A 6,092-nucleotide genomic window follows, 5' to 3' on the forward strand; every position below is an offset into this window, starting at 1 on the left:
ACTAACATTAGGAATAAGAAGGAGTACAGCCTAACCAAAGTTGAACATACGTATCAAACTTCAGGGAATACAAAGTAATAAAGACCAAAATTTTTGGTATGTGTAATTTGTCAAAACCTTATGAAAGTCCGTATAATTTTACCTTATTTTTATAAGGATAAAATTATAATTTGTCATTGTGAATGGGGGCGGTACGACGTGACATTTCTCATCATTGTCCTACAACAGATTTTCAATCTAAACCACATTCCTGCCCCTAAATCACCCTTGTAACTGTTCTAAATAAGAACAGTGTGGGAAGAGTACCCGATGGAACGAAGTATTTTGCCATCCCTACTCTTAACAATCTAATGTTCACTATAAAATTATATCAAAATTAGATAATATATGAGTATCTCTAGATCTAGAATGTATATTTTTACGTGTTAAATGAAAGTGTTCTAAATCAATTAACCATGATTTTCTTTTCTTATCATATTTGTCACAGAACATGGTAAAAATTTTAACCCATTGAAGAGTCGAATAGCTTTCCACCTTGAGGATGGTGGAAGTGGGACTCGTCCTTGGATTCCACATGCATAATCTAATGAATGAAGAAGCTTCTGCTGTTGCCTTTGTAATGAATGTGTAGCTAATTGCTTTTACCAATTTAACATGTGAAACGTATCTATATTATTATTATTATTTATTTATTACCAATTTTACATGATAATTTTAATGCATATTCAGTGAAATTCGGCTTTTGGAACTTACTAGAAAATAAGAAATAAAAAACAAAACTCAGCTTTTGAGTTAGGAAGCCCAAAAACCGTCAACCATAATATACTAAAACATATTAAAAGTAACAACAAAGTGGATCCTTGGCGCAATGGTAGCGCGTCTGACTCCAGATCAGAAGGTTGCGTGTTCGATTCACGTAGGGTTCAATTTCCTTTTTCCTATTTTTTAAAAGGAATAAAATTCAATCAACTTAGAATAAAATATATTTGAACTTTAAATTAGTGATTAGTTTTATGATTATAAAGATAAAATTAACAAAAAAGGTTATTTATATAATTAATAATATATTATATTATTATTTTTAATGTAATCATGTAAATTATATAATATATTATATTATTATTTTTAATGTAATCATGTAATATCCATGTTGTAGGTACAGAATTTCGTTCAACCAATAATGATTGAGAAAAATAAAACAACTCACTCAAAAAGTAATAAAAATAGATAAAAACAGTGTATAGAGAAACGTAGAATTGCTTCATCCTTTTATTGGAGGTCTGGGCCTCTATTTATACACAAAAGATCGGTTGAATTATGGTAGGACTCGCATTGCTTGTCCTCCAATTCTTTCCCTACAGAAATTCTTTACAAATAGAGCTCTTTCCTTTGTATAACTTTCTTTGTGTAGTAGTTTCTTTCTTTGTTGTATCCTTCTTCTAATAGGACTAATTTTCTTTCAATGGATTTGGGACATAAGTAACCTGATCCATGTGACATTACTAACGGGCTGGATCTCTTGTTTCGGGCTTAAGCAATGCTACAGAGATCAATTAGCTGTGACCTTGGGCTAGTGTCTTATGATTTTGGGCTGTCAACGAGCTTGGACTGGGTTTTGAGCAGAATGGGCCTCTAACATTTGTAATGGGTATTTATATTGCGATGACGTGTACAGTTCTCATTGGAGGGAGATTTTTCCCTCCACACTTTGCCCCTAATTCCATCTTTAATTGGATTGCGGCTCCTATTAAAAAGGGAATTGAAGTTACACGGTTGTCTATTTTGTAAAAAGACGGTTCGAAGATTGCCCATTGCCATTCTGCCTTAAGAGATTCCATAAGGGTTACTTTTGCTCTCACTGCGTTCGTTTCGTCCCTCGCGTTCTTCACATTCTCGTATCTCCAAGTTAGTTTTTTCATCTCCTTCTTCCAATCTTGCATTATGAGTACTTCGACTACTCCTGAACATATAGAAATCGCGGATTCTGAGTTCACGCCCTCGTCTTCCCTTAATCTCATTAGGGTTCCTCCTCCTAGGGTTTCAAACTTCCTTAAGTCTGCAAATGACTCGGCTAATCAGCCGGATGTTTCCCCAATCCAGGCTGAGACATCCACCTCTGGGTCGGACACTATTTTCACTAAGGAAGAAAGAGATGCAATTTTATCTGTTCGTCGTATTAAGTTTTCCATTGAATCCGTAATGGAAGATTTTGAGATTCCCGAGGGGGTAGAAATTGTAGAATGCCCTAAGGGTGCCGATTTTTATGCCGGCAAGGGCGTCGCGGAAGACGAGTTACTCATTTCTGTTGGGCATCTCAACGCTCTTAGATTCCCCCTTCACCCTTTTTACCATTTAGTTTTTAACAAATTAGGGATTACACCCCTACAAGTAAACCCTAACTTCTTTCGAATAATTACGGCAGTCCTAATTCGCCGATGGCTGGAGAGTCTTGACCTGACTCTGGCTGACTTGCTAATTACTTACACTATTTCCAAGCATGGAACCGAACCTGGTCGCTTCTATTTTACCTCTCCCTTGCACCAGAGGATATGTACAGACCTCCCTACTTCTGAAAAGAAGTGGAAAGAGAGGATAATAATTGTTAAAGGGAGATGGGTCGTACCTTAATCGAGCAAACTCCCAATCCCACACAAGTTCGGGAAGTTAGGTATAGAACGTTCCTCCTCTCTTCATAAAGATTGTTTTGGCTGTTTCCCATGTCGAATCTTATTCTTTCGGTATATTTATGAGTTTCTTGGTATTTTTTCAGTGACATTCCCCTCCTCTGCTGCCAAGAAGAGGCTTTCCTTTCTTAAAGAGCAGGTTTGGAAAGAGCCTCCTTCTGTTGAGGACTTGCTTACCTCCACAAACCTTAAAGCAATTGCTTCCAGAGCCGTAGCTGCAGATCTCATGGACCTCTCACTTCCATCTTTCGACAGCTTCCCCATGACTGAGGAAGAAAAACAAAGGGTTGAAGCTTTAAAGAGAAAGGCTGCAGAGAGTGCCCCTTTGACTATATTGCGCTCAACTGAACAAGAGAATGAGATTGATGAAATTCCTCTGAACAAGAAAGCGAAGTGGACTTCTTCTTCAACCATGAAGTCCAAGAGTGCTTCCAATCCAAAAAGTAAAGGAAAGAAGGCTGAAGAGACCAATCTTGAAGAGGAGGTCAGAGCTTACGTCCTGGCTGAGGCTGGGGCACCTTAGATTCCTTCTTTCTTAAGGGTTGACAAATCAATCCTCCATACCGGTGATTCTGTGATTACCGACCCATCTGCGGTGCTGGCAGTTGCTCGAGAAATGTGGCTCCCCAAAGACAAAGAGATTATTGGTAGAATGGGATTGGAACAGCTACTCCCTTCTGCCCCTGTTCGAGCCATAGAGGTTTGTTCCTTCCTCCTTATTCCATTTTCGTAATCATCTTGCCACTTTACTTACATTGTTATTGTTACTATCTGATGATGCAGGGCCTGTATCACACCATGGCTCTTTGTGCCACTGCTGAGGCTCAGTCTCTCTCCCTTCAGAAACTGGAGAAGGACCTCAGCAATTCTGAGAAAAAGGCATCTCATGCCATTATGAATGCAAAAATTGCATATGAAGCTAGGGACGTTTATAAGAAGCGTCTGACTGCTTCTGATGCAAAAGTAGAGTTACTGAAGGCTGAGGTTCAGCGTTTGAACGATGCCCTCAGCACCTGCATTATTGCAAGTAGGCAAATGCAAGGGCGTTACTCCAGCTTAGTGCGCTTATCTAGCGCAAAGGACTACTTATCCGGCTTTAATCAAGGCTCAGGCGAGAAAACAACAGATCCTGAGGCCTTTGATACTCATATGGGGGTGTCTTTCCCCTATGATGAGGGTCCAAAGGCTCAAAAAGCTGAAGTGCTCTTCGCCGAGATGGTAAAGGCTCATCCTGAAGTCCCTCCGGCGTCCAGTGCACCAACTCCTGCAGTTGCTCCTGGCCCTTCAATTCCTCCAACTTCAAGTACAGCTGTAGTGGACGCTTTTGAGTCTGCTCCATTTGATCCGAAGAAGAAGTAGGATCATGTAATCCCGTTTTTTGTAATGAAACAACCTTTGGAATGATATAACTATGTTTCTCAGGCTGTGACACATTAATTTCTCTTAATTTTGCTTCGATTGAATATTCTCGAATGCCTTGAATATTGCACACACTTTGTTGAATGGGAATGTTTTAAGGAAAGTACCCTGCCTGAGGGTTCATATTTGTTATAGTCCAAAGCAAAAATAAATAAGATGTGAAGAAGGGATCTCCTTTGACAGTTTACCTGATATCGGAGGATTGTTTTTCCCTCTAGTGACTTAACCGTCAAGGGAACCCTTCTTGAAATGGATTTGTGTGGAGTAGATATATATATACTCGTTTCTTCTTGTATTTTTTTGATGTGAGACAACCTTGTGGCTCATACTACTGAGCTTAGAGCCAGTGACTATGACCTCCACAAGACATTTGTTTCAGGCATTTTAAAGCCTGAGACAATTGGTTCCTGGGCACTGAGCCTAAGGAGAAATATTTTGAACCGAAGCGAATTACTCCCCGGCGCTAAGCTTGAGGGGAAGTTTGTTGAACCGGACATTTAGGATTCTTAGCGAATGACTCTTCGGCGCAGAGCCTGAGGGGAAGTGTGTTGAGCCGGACACTTGAGGTCTGAAGTGAATGGACTATTCCCCGGCGCTGAGCCTGAGGAGAAGTGTGCTGAGCCAGACACTTAGGGTCCGAAGCGAATGGATTACTCCCCGGCGCTGAGCCTGAGGGGAAATGTGCCAAGCCAGACACTCAGGGTCCGAAGCGAATGGACTACTCCCCGACGCGGAGCCTGAGGGGAAGTATGCTGAGCCTGACACTTGGGGTCAGAAGCGAATGGACTACTCCCCGGCGCTGAGCCTGAGGGGAAATGTGCTGAGCTGAACACTTGGGGTCCGAAGCCAATGGACTACTCCCCGGCGCTGAGCTTGAGGGGAAGTGTGCTGAGCCGGACACTTAGGGTTCGAAGCGAATGGACTACTCCTCGACGCTGAGCCTGAGGGGAAGTATGTTGAGCCGGACACTTGGGGTCCGAAGCGAATGGACTACTCCTCGGCGCTGAGCCTGAGGGGAAGTATGCTGAGCCGGACACTTGGGGTCCGTAGCGAATGACTCCTCAGCGCTGAGCCTGAGGAGAAGTTAGCTGAACCATTCGTATATTATTTTTTTAGAGAATAACCTGTCATAAGGTCGAAGACTCAAAAATGATAGGAGGCCAAGAAAGCAAGTAACAATGACTGGGAAGTTTCCTATTCATTTATTTTGGAGACTTTCTTCCACAGAGACTCCCTTCTTGGCTACCAGATGTAGTGGATTGTGTATATATCAACTGCATCCCTTTTCTACTTCTATTCAATGTGGGACATAGATTAGATTTCGTCAAATATAGGTCAATAACTCCATCTTTACAAAAAGGTCAGTGTAAGGAATGCCTCTGGTATTAGGCTTGGCCGCTTTCAATACCAGGGCCCTCCTTACACTGCACTTAACTATTTTAATATTCCCATATATAACAGAATGCAAAACGTACTTTTTTATCGATGTGGGATAGAAAGCTTTAAATACAAAGAGTCATTGTGAAGAATGCCTCTTAATATCTTGGTTTTGGCATTGCTTCTTGGCATAAAAATTGCATAATGTGTACATATAAAAATACATAAAAATCGCATAATTGTAGGGTACTAGTATGGCCCCCATTTTTATGGAAGGAAAGAAATAAAGCAGAATGGCTTCCCACATCGAATATGATAGAAGCAACATAAAGAAATAAATTGGCTGACTGTGGGCATAAGCAACCTTATTTGTGAAGAAATTCTTGTAAAATTGGCAAACTTATCTAATGGTAGTACATTTTAAGGTGTATCGCATTCCAAGGACGCGTAATGGGATGCCCGTCAGCTTTGGTTAAACGGTATGCTACCTTCCCCACTACTTCGGTAACCCTATAGGGTCCGATCCAATTAGGTTCCAGTTTCTTTACATAAGCTGTCTCTTACTTCAAAACCTAATCGCCTACCACAAAGCTCCTGAACCTAACGCATTTA

General features: G+C 40.9%; 1 non-coding gene across 1 annotated transcript; it reads left to right on the top strand.

Moving 5' to 3' along the window:
• The first annotated feature begins 854 nt into the window (after window positions 1-854).
• Window positions 855-926, top strand: TRNAW-CCA (transfer RNA tryptophan (anticodon CCA)). The gene has a single exon. It is a non-coding gene; the product is annotated as a tRNA-Trp (tRNA).
• The last annotated feature ends 5,166 nt before the right edge of the window (window positions 927-6,092 follow it).

The sequence above is a fragment of the Cornus florida genome, unplaced genomic scaffold (assembly GCF_030987335.1).
Source record: "Cornus florida cultivar Cherokee Brave unplaced genomic scaffold, ASM3098733v1 CherokeeBrave_3.0.0_Hap2_Chr07, whole genome shotgun sequence".
Taxonomy (NCBI): Eukaryota; Viridiplantae; Streptophyta; class Magnoliopsida; order Cornales; family Cornaceae; genus Cornus; species Cornus florida.